Genomic DNA, 21,812 nt, shown 5'->3' on the forward strand with positions numbered 1-21,812 from the left:
CGTAACCACCACATTAAAGCACATTGAGGAAAATTTGAGCAAGGTAACACGCGGGCCAGCCAGGCACTGGGAAGCTGGGCAGTGGTGGTGGGAGACAGGAGAGCCAAGGTCCCAGACCTGACCACGCCCCGGGAAGCCACCAGGATCACTGAGAAGCAAGTGAGCCACGTGGTGGAGCCGCCACCCGCCCTCTCGCCCATCCCTCTCCCACACACACATCTGTGCCCCCTTCTGTTCTCCATACTTGCCTGAAAGTCCCGGAAGCCCGTCCCCCTGCTTCAGGACACTCAGGGAGCAAAGCGGAGAGTGTGGGGCAGAAAAAGTCCCCGGCATGTGGGACCCACAGGCGGCAGCTGAAGAGGCACAGAAGCAGCGGGTGGCGGCTCAGGGTGTCTCCACAGACTTCCTGGGATTGTATATGCAGAGCAAGAGCCACAGTCAATGTGGGAGAAGGAGCAGCGTGGCCTCTCAGGCTGACTCCCCATGAATGAACTTCCTCCGTTCTCAACTCTGCACCAGAGAGCAGGAACCGACATGCACGTACGCAGGTGCAGGTACTACCACGTCCACACGCACAGGCAATCGGAACACAGAATACGTCAGAGCACCTGGAGACTCTGGGAAATGGAGTCCAGGCCACGCATTTCTAGAGACCAGTGGGCGATCCCCAGGGGCTTCAGTGTGGAGTGGATGGAGAAATACTGGCCAGAAGGGGGCATCCGCTCTGTTCACATCCCCTCTTCTTTTCCTTCCCACCCCAAAATCTCAAGGATCAGTTGGTATTTTTCCTGAATCAAATCTTAAAGCATGGCACTCTCTTTTGTAACTGATCCCAAATCCTGGCTCCTTCATAACTTCTGTCTTCTTCCAGAAACATCTTATGGGTTGCATTGTTCCTGGAAACTTCTCTCACATAATAAATGATTATGAAAGCAATATACCTTTTAGCAGAGGTGTAGAGGGTAGAGTTTAACATGCAGATTTGATAATACAATTTTATTTGTGTCTTATTGATGTTTATAGTTCTTCTCAAATCATTTTACACCATCTTTTAATTCCTCAAGCATAGAAACAAAGAAGGGAACTGGATAATGAACTAACATTGCTAAGTATCTTCTAGGAGCAAGATTAAGGGACTAAATGCCTTACCTCATAGCATTTATACCTTGGATTAATTCTGGAGACAGTATAATCAGGAGTTCACTAAGGGGAAACTGAGGTGAAAAAAGTTTAGAACTTGCCCATGGCAATATCATTAAAATGTCTAGGTTAAAGGCTAACTAAAATATAATACTGGTTTAAGAAATTCTTTTGTCTTGGGGCTCAGTTTCTAAAACCCCAGATTTGTCATCTGGGAAAAAAAGTGAGAGAGAGGGAGGCTGGTACCGTGGTGAAGCAAGTAAAGCTGCCTCCTGCAGTGCTGGCATCCCATGTGGGTGCTGGTTTGAGTCCCAGCTGCTCCACTTTGGACCCAGCTCTCTGCTATGATCTGAGAAAACAGTAGAAGATGGCCCAAGTCCTTGGCTCCCTGCACCCATGTGGGAGACCTGGAAGAAACTCCTGGCTCCTGACTTCAGATGGGCACAGCTCCAGTCATTACAGCCAGTTGGGGAGTGAACCAGCAGATAAAAGATCTCTCTCTCTCTCCTTCTTTCTGTGTAGCTCTGACTTTCAAATAAATAAATAAATCTTTTTAAAAAAAAAGTGAGGGAGCAAGAGTACCTACAACAATAATCTACACTGTAGAGAACATAGGATTCTAACTTGTCTAAAAAGGAAGACAATTCAAAATTGCTATTATTCCATTGTAATTTTCATTTTTTCTTATGTTTAATATCAAGATAGCATATATATTATGCAATCTTAGGTATACATATGATTTTTAAAATGTTTAAGTAGAAATGCAAATGGATAACTGGATGACATGGAGGTCTATGTTTATGATTGCTTCTGTCAATTCTAGTTCATGGGATTAGAGTTGTTGCTGGATTAGGAATGCTTAAATATTTATCCATTGGTTTCACACTATTTACTGTCAGGCAATATTCTTTGGGTAGACTGCTCTTTCTTGCCAAACTGAAAATGTCATGGGGACAAGAAACATGTTTGCCTTGAAATTAACTCAGCATCTGGACAGAGTAAGACTCTTAGTTCAATGAATAAATGAGGATATAGAAACAAGCAAATAAGAGTTGTGACCCCCAAGAACTGCCTAGTAGAGGAGACAAGGAAATAGAAATCTATTTGGAGACTGTCACAATTAGGGTTGAAGTGTACAAACAGGAACCATCCAGGCCAACAGGTCAAATGTTCACCCTTTCTATGGAAGGCATTCCATTCATTTATTTAATAAGTGTTTATTGAGCAATCTTCTGTATTGTGTGTGGAAAGAACTACCAGCCACTTAGTTTCCCTAGGAATTGAAGTAAGAGACACTGAACAACCAGATAGAAGCAGGGAGACTGGACTGAATCACAAAAGGCTTTGCACACAAAGGTAAGGAAAATAAAAGACAGGGGGTAAAGTAGTCTATTAAAGATAATTTAGTAGGATCCACACAGAGGTACTGTGGCAGTGAGAATGAAGAAAAGGCAAATATTACATTGAGATCTACATGTAGAATCAATGGGAGTTCAATGCTTTAATATGGTGGATGAAGGCAGATGGAAACTCATGTGTAAATCTTAATTTGGATTTTATTTTTAAAGGACAAGATGTTCTTACTACATTAATGTTCATCAGTAACAAAAGGCTACCTCCAATCAACTTACAAAGTTTGCATAAATCTAGAACACAATCTCATGGGTAAATGTTATGAATAAGCCCTATGTAAATCATCAAGCCTATTATGTAAACTGCTACCATATACAATGGTCCTCACTATGATGCAGTTATTTAGAAATTAGAAGACATGGGGTCAGTGCTGTGCTGTAGTGGGTTGTGGGGAGCAACTGGGAGCAACTCGGACTAGACTAAGTTACTGGAATTAAGACTTATTCTATGCATCTGCTCTCCCACAATATGGTGCTGGGAGAGGAGGAACCAGCTTCTACACAGCTGCCTCCAGTTCAACCAATAAACAGCAGGACCTGCTCCTGATTGGAGGAGAGCAGCGTACTCAGCGTGTGGGTAGCAGAGTTGGGATTGGTGGAAGAGGACTATAAAGGAGGAGAGAGACAACATGCACCAGGAACATCTATCTGAAGGAACATCTGTGCAGCCCCCGAGAGAGCCGGCCGGCGGTGTGCCGCTCCCCTGCGGAAGTGGGGAAAGTGGCAGGGGGAACCGCCCTTCCATGGAGGTGGAAGGGTCGGTAGCCAACCCGGGAAGAACCAGCAGCAAACCCGGGAAGGGCCAAGCAGATAAAAGAACAGTGCAGGGTCCTGTGTCGTCCTCCATGAAGAGGGGGAGCGACAGTGGGTAAAGTTTCTGCCTGCAGTGCCAGCATCCCATATGGGAACCAATTTAAGTCCCAGCTTCTCCACTTCTGATCCAGCTCTCTGCTGTGACCTGGGAAAGCAGAAGATGGCCCAAGTCCTTGAGCCCCTGCACCCATATTGGAGATCCAGAAGAAGCTCCTGACTCCTGGCTTCTTAGCTTAGCTCTAGCCATTGCAGCCATCTGGGGAGTGAACCAACACATCAAAGATTTTCTCTCTCTCTCTCTCTCTCTCTCTCTCTCTCTCTCTCTCCCTCTGCCTCTCTGAAGTTCTGCTTTTCAAATAAATAAATAAAATCTAAAAAAATGCTGATGAGAAACTATTTTTAAAGAAAAGAAACTAGAAGACATAATCAGTGGCTATACGAACAACCTAAATAAAAATGAAATTCAAAATTATATAATTCATAGCTGAATTTGGAACACCTCACTAAGTCACAGTTCATGTGTCCAGCAATCTCAGGTACTCAAAGTACAATGAGCAGGACATAAGTAAAAACATTCCCAGAATAGTCAAAATATGCATTATAAAGTCCAAGTGAGGTGTCCTGTCACTGGCTCTGCATCATGGCTCTTAAACTGGTTCATAAACTGGCTCCTCTGGCAGGCATGAGTGGGCACAAAGAGAAGAAGAAAGCAGTCGGTGTGAACTGTGACTAAGTGGAAAGGGCTCCAAGAACAGTGATGCAGAGCTCTGTGGCCCCTAGCTGGATGTAATATGAAGGCAGGCATTTTGATTTCTGGGAGACTACCATGCTCTGAGTTGTCATGGGGCCATCAGAACTGAGCAGAATCAACACATTCAAGGCCAACATCCACAATTCATCTAGTGATAATGGAGCACAGGAGCTTGGCTTTATGGGTACAACTAAGCCTCACTCCCTTGCTGTATCTTTGTTTGGAGCCACTGGAACTGGAGAGCACATGGGGTCAGAGGGGGTAGAGGAGCATGGTGTGTGGGGGTCTGAATGTGGTAGCAGTGTGCAGAGGGAGGTGTGGAGGAGGAGGAGAGAACCAAGAGCATCTAACACTAGGGGCATAAGGAGCAGAGGAGGAAGGGAGACAGGATGACTTGTCTGCATTATGCCTGGTACCCTCCTGGGTATAACTGATACAACATGAATGATGTGAATATAGTGCTTACTCTAAAGACACTTCAGTCCTGGGGGACAGGTGACAAGGACATAGACAATTACAAAACAGTGTGATAAAAGGTGTAAGTGCACAACAGAATCACCTACATCATTTGTGGATTTCATGTCCATGTCAGGTAAGAACAACTGGGCTAAGGTCAAATCTCAGAGGGATGAGAGCCCAGAAATGACACAGTTGTCTGAAAAGAAAATAGGCAGGTGATAGGCAGATGCTTGGTAACTGAAGCTGGGGCCAGAGCATGGATCCTGACTGACTGGAAGCTGTCAAACTGTCATTAACCTGTACCAGGCTGAGATGTCCTAGCTTCTATCCTGGTGCTCATGTCTGTAGAGAGGCATAACAAGAAAGAGAAACTCACCTCTGGCTGTGGTTGACCAGAGGGACTGTGGGAGGTCCTCCATTTGAGGCCAGAATCGTTTTACCCTGAGGTTTCCTCATTCATGGGAAGGCTCTTTTTCTTTCCTTTTCTTTCCTTTTCTTTTCTTTTCTTTTCTTTTCTTTTCTTTTCTTTTCTTTTTTTTATTTGACAGGCAGAGTTAGAGAGTGAGAGAGAGAGAGAGAAAGGTCTTCCTTCCATTGGTTCACCCCCTAAATGGCCACTACGGCTGGTGCGCTGTGCCGGTCCGAAGCCAGGAGCCAGGTGCTTCCTCCTGGTCTCCCATGTGGGTGTAGGGCCCAAGCACTTGGGCCATCCTCCACTGCACTCCTGGGCCACAGCAGAGAGCTAGAGTGGAAGAGGAGCAACCAAGACAGAATCCAGTGCCCCAACTGGGACTAGAACTTGGAGTACCGGAGCCGCAGGTGGATATTTTCTTTTTTGCATTAAACTCTCCTGCCACCAGATCTCCCACATACCCACAGAGGGCAGATGATAATGACTTATTGAATGAACAGAATCTTGAGGTGTCAACTAAATAGAAGACTCATGAGTCAATACTCACCTTGTGGGTGTACTGCAATATGAGAAAATTGAGGCAGGGGATTTTGGTCACACTCAACCTAAGAGTCCTTCTTAAAAATCAAAATAAATAGGAGCTGGTGCTGTGGTACAGCAGGTTAAAGCTCTGGGCTGAAGCACCAGCATCTTATATGGGCACTGGTTTGAGTCCCAGCTGCTCCTCTTCTGATCCAGCTCTCTGCTATGGCCTGGGAAAGCAATAGAAGATAGCCCAAGTCCTTGGGCTCCTGCACCCAAGGGGGAGACCTGGAAGAAGCTCTTGGCTCCTGGCTTCAGATCAATGCAGCACCAGCTGGTACAACTCCAGCAATTGAGGCCACCTGGGGAGTGAACCATTGGATGGAAGACCTCTCTCTGTTTCTACCTCTCTCTGTAACTCTGTCTTTCAAATAAATTAAATATTTTTTAAAAAAAAGCAAAATAAATAAATAATCCCTTTCACAACTCAGAAGTGCCCAGCTGCCAACCTCTTGAGTATATGCTCCCAGAAAATGAGAAATCCCCTGAGACTAGAGGTGGGCAAGCACTATCTTGACACTTTCAAAACCATGTGAGGAGAAAAAGCCCCACCCCACTAGAACCCATTCATCCAAGGATACAGCAGAAGCCTCAGAGGATGGCTTCATTGCACATTTGCCAACAGGGTAGGCAGGGCACAGAAGGCGTGAAGATATTTGTGGCCTCATGGTGCTGGCTCCAGCTGTTGACACACAAAGAATGGGTGATAGGCAGGAGTTCAAGCTAGTCCTGCCTCTGCCTGGCCACCACTTCAGTATGCATGGACCAAATCTGCATCTGGAGTGCCTGCTGAGGCCAGGGGATACATGGGGACCTGCAGTCAGAGGAATTTTGAAGCACTAGCTTCAAGGTTGGAGAGTTGCCATAGCAACAACACTTTTAGGGGTTGGTGTGATAGGGACAGCCCCGGGAATATGAACTGGTCTCCTGACCCCATGTCTTTCCCTTTATGCTCCTCTGACTTACAACATGAATGAGGCTCTGACAGAGGGAGAGTGGGGCATGGGATTTGCAAGGCAGACAGGTGAGCAAGTGAAGCAATCTGACTTCTTACCTGGGACAACTAGAGAAGAGGAGAGATTTGCAGGCTAGAAACAGAGCAAAGAGACAGCAAAATAATACATCCCTGTTGCCCCTTCCCCAAGATGCACAATTGACCTCTTCTTAAATCAGAATTGATGGTAGTAGTGATGTTGGAAATTGTGAGTGAAGGGCCCAATGTGGCTAATTTTCTGTTTGTCTTTCCTGTAAAAGGTATAGCAAATGATATCTACTTAAAACATACACATAGCTTGAGGCCTGACTGAGAGTTCTTGCAAAATATAAGTACACCTTGTGAACTTGAAAGATGCTAACTGTGTGGCCTCTCACTGGGGATTTGGAGTTCTGTAATTAGAGCTGGATTTTGTCACCGGTGGTGCACACTGTTGTCTCTACTAGAGTCCATGGCCACTTTTATGGCATTTACCCTGGTTGGACATTTCCTCAGATTCCCAGCTGAAAGGCACCAAACATGAATGCCTTTAGCTAAAGAGTGAAATCTATCTGAACTGCAGCAGATTGTGATTGGATAGATTTTTATTGTAGAATTTCTACCAGAAATCAACTTCATCAAAGCATGCTTTGTTCTGACTTTATCATACACAGTGATGGAGCAAGGACAAAAGCCTTGGATCCATGATGACCTCTTACATAGCAACAAGCAGGCCCCTGTTTTTCAGCCTTGCCAATACAGTGCCACCCTACTTTAACCAGGCCTGTCCTGCCTTGACTTTTGGACACATTACTATCAGAAGACTCCTGCTGTCAGCCCGAGATCTCTCTCACTCCTCCTCTCAAGCTATCTCCCCATATCTCAGCTGCTCAGCCTCAGAGTCCAGTCTCAGCCTGAACCTCTCCCAGCTCACACTGTTATCTCAAAGGACCCTGAAATCTAGCCCAAATTCTCCCTCTTTCTCATCAGCCCAGCATTAGCTCACATCTCCAAACCCATTGCCTACAGTGCTAGCATCCCATTCAGGCACTGGTTCAAGTCTCAGCAGCTCTACTTTTGATCCAGCTCTCTGCTATGGCCTGGGAAAGCAGTGGAAGATGGTCCCTGTGCTTGGGTCCCTGCACCCACAGGGGAGAACTGAAAGGAGCTCCAAGGCTCCTGGCTTTGGACTGGCCCATTTCTAGCTGTTACGATTATTTGGGGAATGAACTAGTGGATGGAAGACTTTCTCTCTGCCTTTGCCTCTATGTAACTTTGCTTTTCAAATAAATAAATAAACCCATTTTAAAAAATGTTTTATGGGGCTTATTAATGTATGATTAATCAACATTTCTAGTTTCCTTATATAATGTCAATTATAGTATAATATTCTGCTATTAACTTTTAACTCTGTTCATTGTTTAGGATGACAACACAATTTGGCTTTGTTACATGTTTTTCTTTTTTTAAAATATTTATTTATTGGTATGTCTGAGTTACATAGAAAGAGAAGGAGAGGCAGAGAGAGTGAGCAAGGTCTTCCATCCACTGGTTCACTCCCCAGTTGGCTGTAATGGCTGGAGCTGTGCCAATCCAAAGCCAGGAACCAGAAGATTCTTCCAGGTCTCCCATGTGGGTGCAGGGTCCCAAGGACGTGGGCCATCTTCTGCATCTTCCCAGGCCATAGCAAAGAACTGGATCAGAAGTGAAGCAGCCAGGACATGAACCAGTGCCTATATGAGATGCCAGCATTGCAGGCAGCACCTTTACCCACTACTCCACAGGGCCAGCATTGTTATATATTTTTCTTTTGAGTTTTATGCCTCTTGCCTGGCAGAATTTTTCAGAAGTATAATTCCCAGCATAATACTCCTGGCCTGGCACTTTGAGATAGTGAATTCTGGCTACATAACAAATATAGCTAAGTTTATTAATGGACTGCAAGTAAAACTAGCCTGAAGACCGCTCCTTCTAAACCCTCATTGTTGCTCAAAGTTGGCTAAAAATGTGCTCACACTGACCCCTTCTCATCAAATGTTTCTTGACATGGGTCTGGATGAAAAACCAAGTCAAATAAAACCTGGAAAAATTGGAACATGATCAGCTGCATTTTCAGAAATGGATTTTGGTCACAAAGAGGAAACAAAAATCAAGATGCAATGAGTCATTAGTGTCAATCCTAAATCAGGTTCGATGAAGCAGGATGGTTATAAAGGAAGGGATTTTTAATGAATTATTATTTGATAGTAACTATAACAGAACATTCTGTCAGAACTATATCCTCTGGAGAGGGCTTCCATTTTGAAGAGGAGATGCTACCTTGATGTGATACTTAGTGTTCTCATACCTAATGCTAGAAATTTTGTACAGCACTCACAGTGAACTTCTGAGGAAGTTCTTTGACATTGTTGTTCCTGAGAAGCTGGGATTAGGATGCAGAGCACTAATTCAAACTTTGGAAAAATAAAATTACCGATGCTGTAAGATTGATCTGGGCATTACCACGTGAGGCTGGCTGATATGTCTCAGAATAACAGTCACTTGTGTACTGCAGGATGCAGAGTAGCTCACTTTTGGCCAACCCAGCACAATACACACAACTCACTGTGTGTGCGTCCACTCCTGGATTAAAGGTTACTGCCTCATTTTGGGCTCTCTGGGAGATATTAAGCCATAGTATTTGATAGCCAAAATGTTACTTTGAAGCTATAATGTTTAATCCAGTCACCTTGCAACGAGACCACTCTGGGACACATATATGTGAATAATTATATGATATTGAACAGCTAGATCTGACCAATGTCCCTTTAGCAGAGGGGGGAACACCCATTCCATGTCATAGAAAGCCCATGGGTCTGACCTTGCTAAGGCAACTGTAAATGGGACTTGAAATTCAATAAACCTGTAGCAGGCTAAATCTTTTTTAAAAAAGATTTATTTATTTACTTATTTATTTGAAAAGGAGAGAGAGGGAGAGAGGGAGAGAGAGAGAGAGAGATCTTCCATCCATTGTTTCACTCCCCTAATGGCCACAATGGCTGGAGCTGGGCCAATCCAAATCAGGAGCCAAGAACTTCTTCTGGGTATCCTGAGCAGGTACAGGGCCCCAGGACTTGGGCCATCTTCTACTGCTTTCCCAGGCCATAGTAGAGAGCTGAATTGGAAGTGGAGCAGTTGGAACCTGAACCAGTGCCCATATGGGATGCTGGCACTGTAGACAATGGCTTTACCTGCTATGCCACAGTGCCAGCATCCCAAATGGGCACTGGTTCAAGTCCTAGCTGCTCCACTTCTAATCCACTCTCTGCTATGGCCTGGGAGAAGAGTGGAAGATGGCCCAAGTACATGGGCTCCTACACCTGTGTGAGAGACCTGGAAAAAGCTCCAAGGCTCCTGGCTTTGAACCAGCTCAGCTTCTGCCATTGAAGCCATCTGGGCAGATAACCAGCAGATGGAAGACTTCTCTCTGCCTCTGCCTCTCTGTAACTCTGCCTTTCAAATAAATAAATAAATCTTAAAAAAAAAAAAAGCTGCACAGAAACTGCCTGTGCAATCCTTCTCATAATGCAGAGGATCTCTACAGCTAAACCCAAGACTAGAAACTTTATCTGAAGCAATGCCTACAGGGGCTGGCGTTGTAGTGTATCAGGTAAAACTGCCAACTTCTACTCAGTATCCCATATGGATGCTGGTTAGAGTCACAGCTGCTCCACTTCTGATCCAGCTCCCTGCTAATGGCCTTGCAAAAGCAGCACAAGGTGACTCAAGTACTTGTTCCCCTACCACTCATGTGGAACACCCTGAAGAAGCTCCTAGCTTCGTCATGATCAATCCCTGGATTATGCAACCATCTGAGAAGTGAACCAGCAATGAAAAAACTCTGTCTCTCTTTCTTTCTCTGTTAACTTCACTATTATGTAAATAAATAACTAATAAAAGAAATACCTAAAACTTTGTCTCCTTTCATTCTTACAATACCCCAGTCAGACAGCCATTGTTCCTTTTCCCTGAGGTTTGAGGAATAACAAGAAATAGGGGCAATTGAAACAAAACTTCCATAATACAAAATCAGGGCTCAGCCTCTTGTCTGTGTCTCTTAGCCCAAAGCTTTCTTGCCTGTATGGTATCGAAAAAATTTGGGACCAATGCTGTGGCATGGTACGCTAAGCCTCTACCTGCAGTGCCAGCATCGCATATGGATGGTTCTAGTCCCAGCTGCTCCACTTTTGATCCAGCTCCCTGCTAATGGCTTTGGAAAGCAGCAGAAGATGGCCCATGTCTTTAGGCCTCTACATCCATGTGGAAAGAATTTCCTGGCACCTGGCTTCAGATCAGCTCAGCTCTGTCCATTGTGGCCATTTGGGGAGTGAATCAACTGGTGGAAGACTCTCTCTCTCTCTCTTTTTCTCTATCTCTATCTCTCTCCCTCCCTGTCTGTAAACTCTGCCTCTGAAGTAAATAAATAAATAAATCTTTTTTTAAAAAAAGGGAGTGATACAGCTGGCCTGACAAGCTAGTAATCACTTGACAAAAGAAGTCATTTGTTTCTGCAATAGACAAAACCCTGTTAGCCAAAATTGTCTGGAAAGGTTTATTTAGGGGAGTTTCAGATCAGGTAAGAAAAATCCAAGTCTGGGAAGTAAATAACTACCATTTACACATAAACCCCAGACAAATTAAGTTCACCTGTACATCATAAAATTCACTAAAGAACATGTCATCGCCACCAATAAAAGGAAGATCACAAGCACCACTGAACAATCGGGAACTTGGACAAAGCTCAACATGCACCTGTCAGCCCCAATTTTAATCTATAAAAACATTTACCTCTAACTTCTTGGGGAGCCCTGAAATTAAGCGAAAAGTTCTCATCTCCTTACTTTGGACTTTGCCATAAACACCTCAAGCTACCATCACTCAGTGTCAGTGATTGGCTTACTGTGTGTTGTGCAAGCACATATAGGTTAGGAAGTTCTTTTTGTTTTATTTTTTGTTTCTGTTTTAAAGATTTATTTATTTATTTGAGACTCAGGATTACACAGAGAGAGAAGGAGAGGCAGAGAGGGAGAGGGAGAGAGTAAGAGAGAGAGAGAGAGAGAGGTCTTCCATCTGCTGGTTCACTCTCTAATTGGCTGCAATGGCTGAAGCTGCACTGATCTGAAACCAGGAGCTTCTTCTGGGTCTCCCATGTGGGTGCAGGGGCCCAATGACCTAGGGCATTTTCCACTGCTTTCCCAGGCCAAAGCAGAGAGCTGGATCAGAAGTGGAGCAGCTGGGACTCAAAGTGGTGCCCATATAGTATGCCAGCACTGCAGGCAGTGATTTTTATCCGCTATGCCATGGGGCAGGTCCTGGTTAGGGGGTTCTATAACAACATTGCCAATGAGTTTGAGGGGATTATTCTGCATAGGAGCAGAGATGGTACTTGAAACCCAGGCATGCTGACATAGAATGTAGGCATCTCAAGCAGTGTTCCAATCACTATGCTAAATCCCATTTCCTTAGTTTGTTAAATTAACTTTCTACTTGAATGCCAGAGAGACTGAGAAGACAGCAGAGATGATCCATCTGATGGCTCACTCCCCAAATGCCCAGAATGGCTGGGGCTGAGTGAGGCCAAAGCCAGGATCCAAGAACTCATTCCAGGTCTCCCTCATGGCTGGCATGGATCTGAGTGGCTTAGCCTCCAAGGGTACCCATTAGCAAGATGATGGGATTAGAAGAGCCAGGACTCTGTCCTAGGCATTCTCATAGCTAAATGTGGGTGTCCCAAGTGACAGCTTAATTGTTGTGCCAAATTCCGGCCCAGCTAACTTTGTTGAGATATTTTCCCTCACAAGTCTCTTTCTCTACTTAGAAGAGGGAAAACTGATTTTCTTTGAAAAAATTGTCAAATAAACAGGGAGATTCTCACAAACATAAATGAGATACACTCAGTATTATTTTAAATATATTATTTGAAAGTTTGCTTTTAATAAATTCAGGAAAGTTAGAAAATAATAGATTATGGTTTGGGTACAAATAATATATCTAAACCGAACATAACATGAGTTTTAACACCTCTGCTTTAGAAGACATTTACAACTACATTGAAGTTGTGTAGAAGAGAATGATATAGAATTAATGAAAGCATGAATGCAGGAGGTCAGATTCTTCTTTTCCCCTCAGGCTTCAATGCAGGACCACCAAGTCCGTATTGCAATGTTTGGATACACTATGTATATTTTCACACTGTTTTTGTCTGCCATTCTCTGAATCTATGTTGGGATTTTTTCCCCAAGCCTTCTTGAATCTGTAGAAATATCACAGCATGATATAGCTTCATCCCATTAAAACACTCAATAATGGATACATGACTCTTCCTTAAACTTTATATGAAGAAACACAGAATAACTCACCTGGAAGCATTTCAGAAAATGAGATAAACATTCAGGGAAAAAGCATTTGGCATGGTAGTGAAAAGACCCACATTCCATGTTATGGTACCTGGATTCAAGTCCCAGTACTGATTCTGATCCAGCTTCCTGTTCATACACAAGCAGGTGAGCAGCAAGCTCAATCGTTATCTCTCTGTTGCCAGCATGGTGGATTCAGAATAAGATTCTGGCTTCTGACTGCCCTGGCCGGTCCCAGCAGGTGCAAAGACAATCTCTCTCTCTCTCTCTCTCTCTCTCTCTCTCTCTGAGTGTGTGTATCCCTCTGTCTCTTAATCAGTGTCTCTGTTTTCAAATGAAATTTTTTTTAAAGATTTGTTTATTTGAAAGGGAGAGTTACAGAGAGGAGGCAGAGAGAGTTTGAGAGAGAGGTCTTCCATCCACTGGTTCGCTTCCCAGATGACTGCAACAGCTGGAGCCACACCAATCTGAAGCCAGAAGCCAGAACCTATTCCAGGTCTCCCACACAGTCGCAGGGACCTAAGGACTTGGGCCATGTTCTACTGCCTTCCCAGGCCATAGCAGAAAGCTGAATTGAAACTTGAGCAGCCAGAACACAAACCGATGCCTATACTGGATGCCGGCACTGCAAGTGGTGGCTTTACCGGTAACACTATGCCACAGTGTTGCCCCATGAAATGTTTTCTAAAAATGAAAAACATCATGGACAAGAAAAATATTTTTTCTTAAGCCATCAGGGTCATGTTCAGCATCTTTACCTACATGTGGGAACTGCCCAAGTCTTCCAGAAGCTGCAATCATATCTTAGCTCAGTCTTGAGGGAAAAATGCTCTTGCTTTCCTGTAGGTGCTGTGCGTACATCACTGGTAGTAGCAAGCCTGTGCTTGACTCCTCCAGGGTGAGTTTTGGTGCAAAGCTTACTGTTTAGCGGTGGCTTGCTGCCCCCTGCTGGCCCTCTGGTGGAACTAATAAAGTGTTTGGCAGATACTGACAAATTGTTTACAAACTTTCAAGACCCTACATAATGATGAATAGCAAAGTTAAAGTGGTCACAACTTCCCATTTTATAAAGCTATAGGAATGGAGACTGAGTCTCCTCTAATCTCAGCTTCAACTGTATCCCATTACCTTTTTTATATGCATTTCATTTCCAATCATTTCACAATGTTTGCTATTGTCCTTTGTGATTTGTTTCTGTAGCTCCTAGGAGTGTGTTCTTATTTTCCACATATTGTGCACTTCTCAAATGTTCTTGTTACTGATATTCCAGGTGAATCTATTGTGGTCATAGGATGTCCTTTCTTATTTTTATTCTTTTAATTTTGTTGAAGTTCTTTTGTGATCTAGCAAAAGGTCTTCTGCAGACCATGTTCTGTGAGTACTTGAACAGAATGTGTATTCTTTTGTTCAAGTACATGGTCAAGTTGCTTTATCATTTCCAATATATTGCAAACCTGTTCTGTCCATTATTAAGTGACATATTTCTGTCTCCTAATATTAATTTTTTAAGAATTATTATATCTAATGCTGGACTAGAGAGAGAGAGAGAGAGGCATTCCTCTGCTGATTTTCTTTCAAAATTGCTACAAAGCTGGCCAGTGTTGTGGCACAGTAGGCAAAACCACTGCCTACAGTGCCAGCATCCCATATGGGTCCTTGTTTGAGTCCTGGCTGTTTCAATTCTGATCCAGCTCTCTGCTATGGCTTGGGAAAACAGTGGAAGATGGCCCAAGTCCTTGGGCCCCTGCACCCAACTCCAGCCATTTTGGCAATCTGGGGAGTGAACCAGTGGATGGATGACCTCTCTCTCTCTGTTTGACTCTCTGTAACTCTTTCACATAAATAAATCTTTTGAAAAGGTGAGCTAGCCAGGAGCTGGATCACTAGAACTGCCAGAACTAGAACGAGTGCCACAATTGGTGGCTTTACTCCCTATGCCACAGTGCCCCTTCCTAATACTAGTCTTGACCAGTCTTTTCTCTATGATTTTTGTCATTTTCTTTCATTTAATGTTGGGCTTATTTGTTAGATACATGCATATCTAGAATTAATCTTATCCAGGTTGATTGACCCTTTTATTACTCTAAAATGTCATTTATCTGTAGTACCTTTATTTTAGAGTTTATTCTCTTATTGGAATGGTCAGCAAGTATATACATCTCTTTTATAATTACCTTACATGGCATATCCAGATTTCATGCTTTAACCGCTAATACTTTTGTATTAGAAGCACCACTGTTCTGGTGCTTAAGGTTCATTTGCTCCATGATTCTGGCTTTTTCAATTTATCTTAAAGATTTATTTTATTTTATTTCATTTTGAAAGACAGATACAGCAATCATGAAGGGAGCACAGTCCAGAGTAGGCAAAGCAGCCCCTGGTACAAATCACCCCTGTGAGCTGTCTTGCTGCTTCCTGAATATTTCTTTGAATCAGAAATAACCTGAGCAACTAGTTGTTGACCTGGTGTCATTGGCCTAAGGAGTTTCAGACTGGCAGAAACCAGATTAAAATTCCAACTGAAATCTAGGGAAACGTATTTGGTAAGTATCAAACTTGTACATGGTGCTACCAGGTAATATCTCTTTTAATATTTTGTTCAGCTGTTAGTGGACATTGGTTTTTTTGTTTTGTTTTCAAAAGATGTAATTGATTTGAATGACAGAGGTACAGAGAGAGAGGGAGACAGAGAAAGAATTTCCATCCATGGGTTATTCCCCAGTTGGCCATAATGACCAGGATTGGGTTGGTCTAAAACCAGGTATCAGGAGCTTCTTTTTCCAAGTCTCCCACATGAGTTCAGGGGCCCAAATTACTGGATCATTTTCTGCTGCTTTCCCAAGCACAATAGCATGGAGCTGGATTGGAAGTGGAGTAGCTGACAACATAGGAGGTGACTTTACCCATTATGCTACAATGCTGACCCCTGAACATTGCATTTAAGAGAGCTCTCCCTGGGGCCAGTGCTGTGGTGTGGTGCCAGTTTGAGTCCTGGCTGCTCCACTTCCAATCCATGTCTCTGCTCTGGCCTGGGAAAGCCAGTAGAAGATTAGCCAAGTCCTTGGGCCCCTGCACCTGTGTGGAAGACCCAGAAGAAGCTCCTGGATCCTGGCTTCAGATCACCACAGCTCTGGCTGTTATGGCCAATTGGGGAGTGAACCAGCAGATGGAAGACCTGTCTCTCTCCCTCTGCCTCTCCTTCTCTCTGTGTGTAACTCTGATTTGCAAAAAATTAAATAAAATAGAAAGAGAGCTCTCCCTTTTGTAGTCAGATATCTCTTCCCTGAGAAATAGCTTTCTTATTTTTTTTAAAGATTTATTTTATTTATTTGAAAGATAGAGTTACACAGAGAGCTAGAGACAGAGAGAGAAGTCTTCCATCTGCTGGTTCACTCTCCAGATGGCCGCAACAACCAGAGCTGCTCCAATCCAAAGTCAGGAGCCACAAGATTCTTCTGGGTCTCCCACATGGGTTCAGGGGCCCATAGACTTGGGTAATTTTCTATTGTTATCCCAGGCCATAGCAGAGAGCTGGATTGGAAGAGGAGCAGCCAGGACTAGAACCAGCACCCATATGGGATGCCGGCACTTCAGGAAAGGGCGTTAACCCACTGCACCACAGTGCCAGCCCAAGAAATTGTTTTCTAACTTGGTTCTTTTACAGGTCTGGACTAAACAGCAATTGTGATCAAAGCTCTATTCTTATTGCCCCTTAGCACTTATTTTCTAAAATAAATAAATTGTATTTGGAAACTACAAAAGAAAAAGCTGTTTTACTATAATGCTGCTTGACCTCCTTAAGACTGAATAAGAAATGGCCACTTAAAAGATCTCTGAATGGGGCTGGGGCTGTGATGTAGTGGGCTAAGCTGCCACCGCAGGTGCCTGCATCCCATCTGGGCATGATTTCTAGTCCTGGCTGCTCCTCTTCTCATCCAGCTCTATGCTGCGACCTGGAAAAGCAGTAGAGATTTGCCAAGTGCTTGGGCCTCTGCACCCATGTGGGATACCCAGAAGGAACTCTTGTTCCTGATTAGGATTGGCCCAGCAATGGCCATTGTGGCCATTTGAGGAGTGAACCAGATGGAAGACCTTTCTCTCTGTCTCTCCTTTCCTCTGTAACTCTACAGATGGTCTGGGAGGAGGCTTCTTGGAAATAGAATTCAGTTGTTCACAGTCGATGGTTACATGTTTTCTCATGAGCTGTCAGTGAGGTCTGCCTTCTGTCATTTCCTTTCAGTGGGCTCCTGAAACTCCCATGCAAACACCATTATTCATAGGTCATTCAAAACACCAGCAGCCAGTGAGTGTCAGCCAAAATATGAAAATTTTAACTAAGGTTAAAATTATGCTCTGTGTATTAAGTACAATGAATCAGAATCAGCCTTTTGAGTTTTCTTTCATAGGAAAAATTTTCAAAATCATAGCTTTAAGGAGCTGGCACTGAGTCATAGCTGGTAAAACCACTGCCTGCTGTGCCATTATCTCATATGGGCACTGGTTTGAGTCTCGACTGCTCCACTTCTAACCCAGCTCTCTGCTGTGGCCTGGGAAGTCAATAGAAGGGGGCCCAAGTCCTTGGGACCCTGCACCCATGAGGAGACCCCGAAGAAGCTCCTGTCTCCTGGCTTTGGATTGGCCCTGTTCCAGCAGTTGCGACCATTTCAGGGAGGTGAACCAGCCAATTGAAGACCTCTCTCTCTCTTTGCCTCTGCCTCTTTATAACTCTTCCTTTCAAAAAAATAAATAAATATTTAAAAAAAAATGTTGCTGCTGAAAACTCCCAAAACTGCCAGGAGGAATTGCTACAGCAACTTCAAATGGGTTCATTTGCCTGAGACATAGCAAGTCATTCACTGGCTCTGGGGTAGTGAAAAGAAATTATAACTTTAGTTATATACTATCTCAGTTTCTTAAGACATCTAGGTATTGTTATATACTGTCTCAGTTTCTTAAGACATCTAGGTATTGCTGTTAAGCATAAACTGGGTAAAGCAAATGACATAAATGTTTCTAAATATAAACTTAAGTAGTCTTTTTTTGTTTGCTGATAGATCAGGATTTCTCTCATTTGTCAGTTGAAAATGCCTAATCAGAATAAAAAATGAAAGGGACTCTGTGAAGAGGCTGGAGTCTCCCCTATTTAGAGATTAGAACCCAGGTATCTCCTCTACCCAGCACCATTCTAAGGTGGGCTGAGGGGTAACCCCCAGGGGACATCTGGAGGGGCCTAGGCCTGCCACTCCTTTCCTCTGTCCTGTTTTTGGCATGTGATGAAAAATATTGCATTTTGGATTTTTCTCTTCTGTCCTTGCACTTTAAAATCACCTTAACTGTAGCCTAGGGGAAGCTCTGAGGGGCTCACTTAAGAAAGCCACCCAACCCCTCTCTCCCAAGAAAGGGGGGATTTTCTAATAGTGTTTTGAATTAGGCCAGATGCTTTTCCTGATCCCCCTCCTACCACCACCACCAATGTCATGGAGCTCTGACCCCTTTCCTGGGAAGCTAAATGCCAATAAGCCTAGAAAACTAACTTTCCACAAGTCCTTTCCTCTTCTAACCAAGAGCTCAGACTCCTCTCTCCCCAGGTTTCTTTCCTGATCACTTAGCAGCAACAGGGGGTTCTACTACTTCCTTAGTTGGTAACAGACAAGAGAGGGACCATGGGGGGAAAGGAAGACTCTGGTGTCTCCCCTCTTTTCCTGCTGGTCTGAGGACCAGGAAAAGTAAGACCCTCTTTCTTTTACATATCCCTCCCTCATTTTCCCATCCCAAGATAGATATATAATTTCTTTGATATTTATACACACACCTGGTAACACAGAAGATTAAAAAATAGGATCTGTAACAATAATAAAAAAATTATTTCTGGTTTAAAAATGATCTGGTTCTCTCCAGGGCAAGCAATTGCACAAATGTCCACTGAGTCTGGTCCAGGGATTAGGGAAGGAAGGTCTTAAAAGGTAAAAGGGGGGAGCTACTACCCCAGCCTCACAGCCCCAACTCTCCAACTCCCCAACTCGGTTGCATTTTATAAAACACTCATCCTCTGGGAATCAGGGTTTTGAAAAATGTCCATGCAGGGGAAGGGAGCCCCTTGAGGGAAGGAAGGTGGCCACCTGGGGCCCTTTGGTGTAGACACAGTGGTGTGGGGAAGGGGAGGCACTGACAGCTCACACCATATCTCAGGTGGTACCACCCACTCATGACAGTTTCTTGACTCCTCCCCTTGTGGGGCCAGGGGAGGCTGAGCTGATGCTCTTGGGTTGCTGTTGGATTTGCTGTGGGCAGTATTGAGCTGTACTTCATCTTCAGGCATCAGCAGTGGCTGCAAGGCCACTTCCTCTATCTCAGGGACACCAGGTGGGGATTTTTGGCTGCTGTAAGATGTTTAACAGCCAGATATGGGGTGGTTGGACCTGGTTCAGGGGACCCTATTCCCTGGCCCCTTAGCCTTTCTGCCTTCCCCAAATGGGGGACAGCTGGGCGTCCAAGTGGAGTCTTGCTCGGTGGTAATCTCTTCAGATCAGCTAAGGAGGAAGCCCTCTGAGGGCATGCCTGAGCCAGGTGTTGACTGAATGCCTGAGTCTCCCAAGCCTGGCTCTTCCTCATGGACTGGGAGTTGGGTGACTGGTGCAGCAGCTTCTCTCATCCCTGGAGAGAGGCCACAGATTGTCATAACGGACTGGTGAGGGCTCTCATGTTGGACCTGTTGGCACCAAATGTGGATGCCTCTCGGCTTCCTGTTGCTGGGCCAGGAATACTGACAGGAAGGGAGAGGTGTAGCTGAAAGCTGGGTCTGGCTCAGGCTTCCGTTGCATGTCTGATTGGCCAGGCTCTTACAGGAGGTGGAAGTGGTGCCTTCTGAACGCATGGACTGCAACTCGTCCAGTACAAAACCTGTTCTCTGTGCCGACTTGAGGCTGGAGGAACGAGAGCCACTGGAAAGTGGATCGAAGTGAAAGCTTTTGCCAAAGGTGGGAGAACAGAAGCTCTCGGGTTCCAAGCTGGGCTCTGAGTGGTAACTGGGATGATGGCTGCTCTCTGCAGTTGAGGTTGGCTTCCTCAAACTGTCCCCATGACTAACTTGGTGCTGGAGGAATGAGGTAGGGCAGCTGATGTACTGCTGCTACTATAACCCGGCCGACACTTGTACATGGTTGGTGTGGGGGACTGTCCTTGCCCCAAAAGCTGCTATCTCCATTAGTAGCCAGGCAAAGGTGTGTTCGCAGTCCCATGCAGCTGCTCAGGTCTGGCATAGGAGGAGGCCGGGGTTTGGCATTTGTGGACTGGCTCTCTGTTGTTTCCAAGCTTCCCTTAGACTTAGTTCCCCTAAGCTCTCCCTGGATGCCATTATCCATGATCTTCACAGTAATCTGACACTTCTGGCTGAAGGAAGGGAGGTCTGATTACAATTGTCTTCTCTTTCTTTGGTCTTCCCAAATATCTGGGTGCTGGGGAATTGCAAAGTGCATTGTTACAGCAGCCATTGGTGAAGGGGCTCATGCCTCCCCAGAATTTACCCATAACCTGTTCATTGGCTGTGCGTCCCCAGGCCACCAGCACCACATGAAACCCTGTGAGGCCAGCTACAGGGATGAAGAATAAGCCAGCAACACACATCACTGCCATTGTGACAGTGTGCAGACCCCTGAGAGCTCCTCTATGTGGCAGAGGACATAAAGGAGGCCAAAGCCAAATATACCCATAGAGTGGGCTGTCAAGGAAAGGAGGAAGAGGAAGAAATAATACTAGTTCTGGCGGCCAATACAGTTGTTCACCCAGGGGCAGGGATGATCAAATTCCTCCACACAATTATCACAGACACTGTGTGGGAACGCTGAGGAGGACAGTAGCAGCGGCAGGTGGCACATCCTTTCATGCACACCTGGATGCCATTGATCTCCACTGTTTTGTCAAGGGAGCTTGAAAATCTTCCTTGTCCTCATCTTCCTCAGCTTGAGGGAAAATGCCTGGGTCCATGAAGGTGGCCCTAATGAAATTGGCCAGAACAAAGAGAAACAAAGGCATTGTAGATGGGCACTGCAGGTGACATATTCAGGCTTAGTTCTGGACACGTACAAGCAAAGAAGAGTGTTGTAGCTCCCACTAAGAAGATAGCGGCTGCTGAGGTCAGGATGTGTTTCTGGGTCTGAATCTCTGTCCAGACTCTGCGGGCATGTTGGAGCTCTGAAGGGACATCTAACCTGCTGCATAGCCCAGGCCCACACAGAGGCAGAACGGATAAGACAATGGGATAAGGGAACCAACAGAGAAGAGTACAGAAAAACAAACAAACAAACAAAAAAATCAGGGAAACCAAAAATTTAGAATTATCATCCTTCCACATCTCCAAACAAAACTGAAGGTCAAAATATCTCAAACGAAGGAAAGCATATGGGAGGGGGAAAGGTGATTGCAAGTGATAAATAACCACTTCCCCAGAACAAAGCAGAAGAGGAGGTTAAGAAACACAACTTGGGGGCTGGCGCTGTGGTGTAGCAAGTAAAGCCGCTGCTTGCAGTGCCGGCCTCCTATATGGACACCAGTTCGAGTCCTGGTGGCTCCACTTTTGATCCAGCTCTCTGCTATGGCCTGGGAAAGCAGTAGAAGATGGCCCAAGTCCTTGGGCCCCTGCACCCACGTGGGAGACCCATAAGAAGCTCCTGGCTCCTGGCTTCGGGTTGGCACAGCTCCAGCCATTGCAGCCAATTGGGGAGTGAACCAGCAGATGGAAGACTTCTCTCTCTCTGCCTCTCCTCTGTGTAACTTTCAAATAAATATTAAAAAAAAAAAACCCACAAGTTTAACAGCTTAGAAATGGGAGACAAACAGTAGGTTGTACACATACAAATGGCTGCAGGTAGAGAACATG

At 44.8% G+C, this 21,812-nt stretch overlaps 1 long non-coding RNA gene and 1 pseudogene across 5 annotated transcripts in view; both read right to left on the bottom strand.

The window, feature by feature from the left end:
• Positions 1 to 21,812, bottom strand: part of LOC138844837 (uncharacterized) — a 97,153-nt gene that overhangs the window by 38,159 nt on the left and 37,182 nt on the right. The window contains exon 1 of one of the 5 annotated variants that reach the window (XR_016217730.1): positions 249 to 694. The exons of 1 other annotated variant lie outside the window; for it this stretch is intronic. This is a non-coding gene — a long non-coding RNA (uncharacterized LOC138844837). Of the gene's footprint in view, positions 1 to 248; positions 1,062 to 21,812 lie in introns of those variants that run through there. 3 more of the 5 variants (XR_016217731.1, XR_016217732.1, XR_016217729.1) reach the window with 3 other exon arrangements.
• LOC138844581 (palmitoyltransferase ZDHHC5 pseudogene) lies at positions 19,111 to 21,118 on the bottom strand (annotated as a pseudogene).

Source organism: Oryctolagus cuniculus, chromosome 12 (genome assembly GCF_051225735.1).
Source record: "Oryctolagus cuniculus isolate XC-2025 breed Fujian yellow rabbit chromosome 12, ASM5122573v1, whole genome shotgun sequence".
In the NCBI taxonomy this organism is placed as follows: domain Eukaryota; kingdom Metazoa; phylum Chordata; class Mammalia; order Lagomorpha; family Leporidae; genus Oryctolagus; species Oryctolagus cuniculus.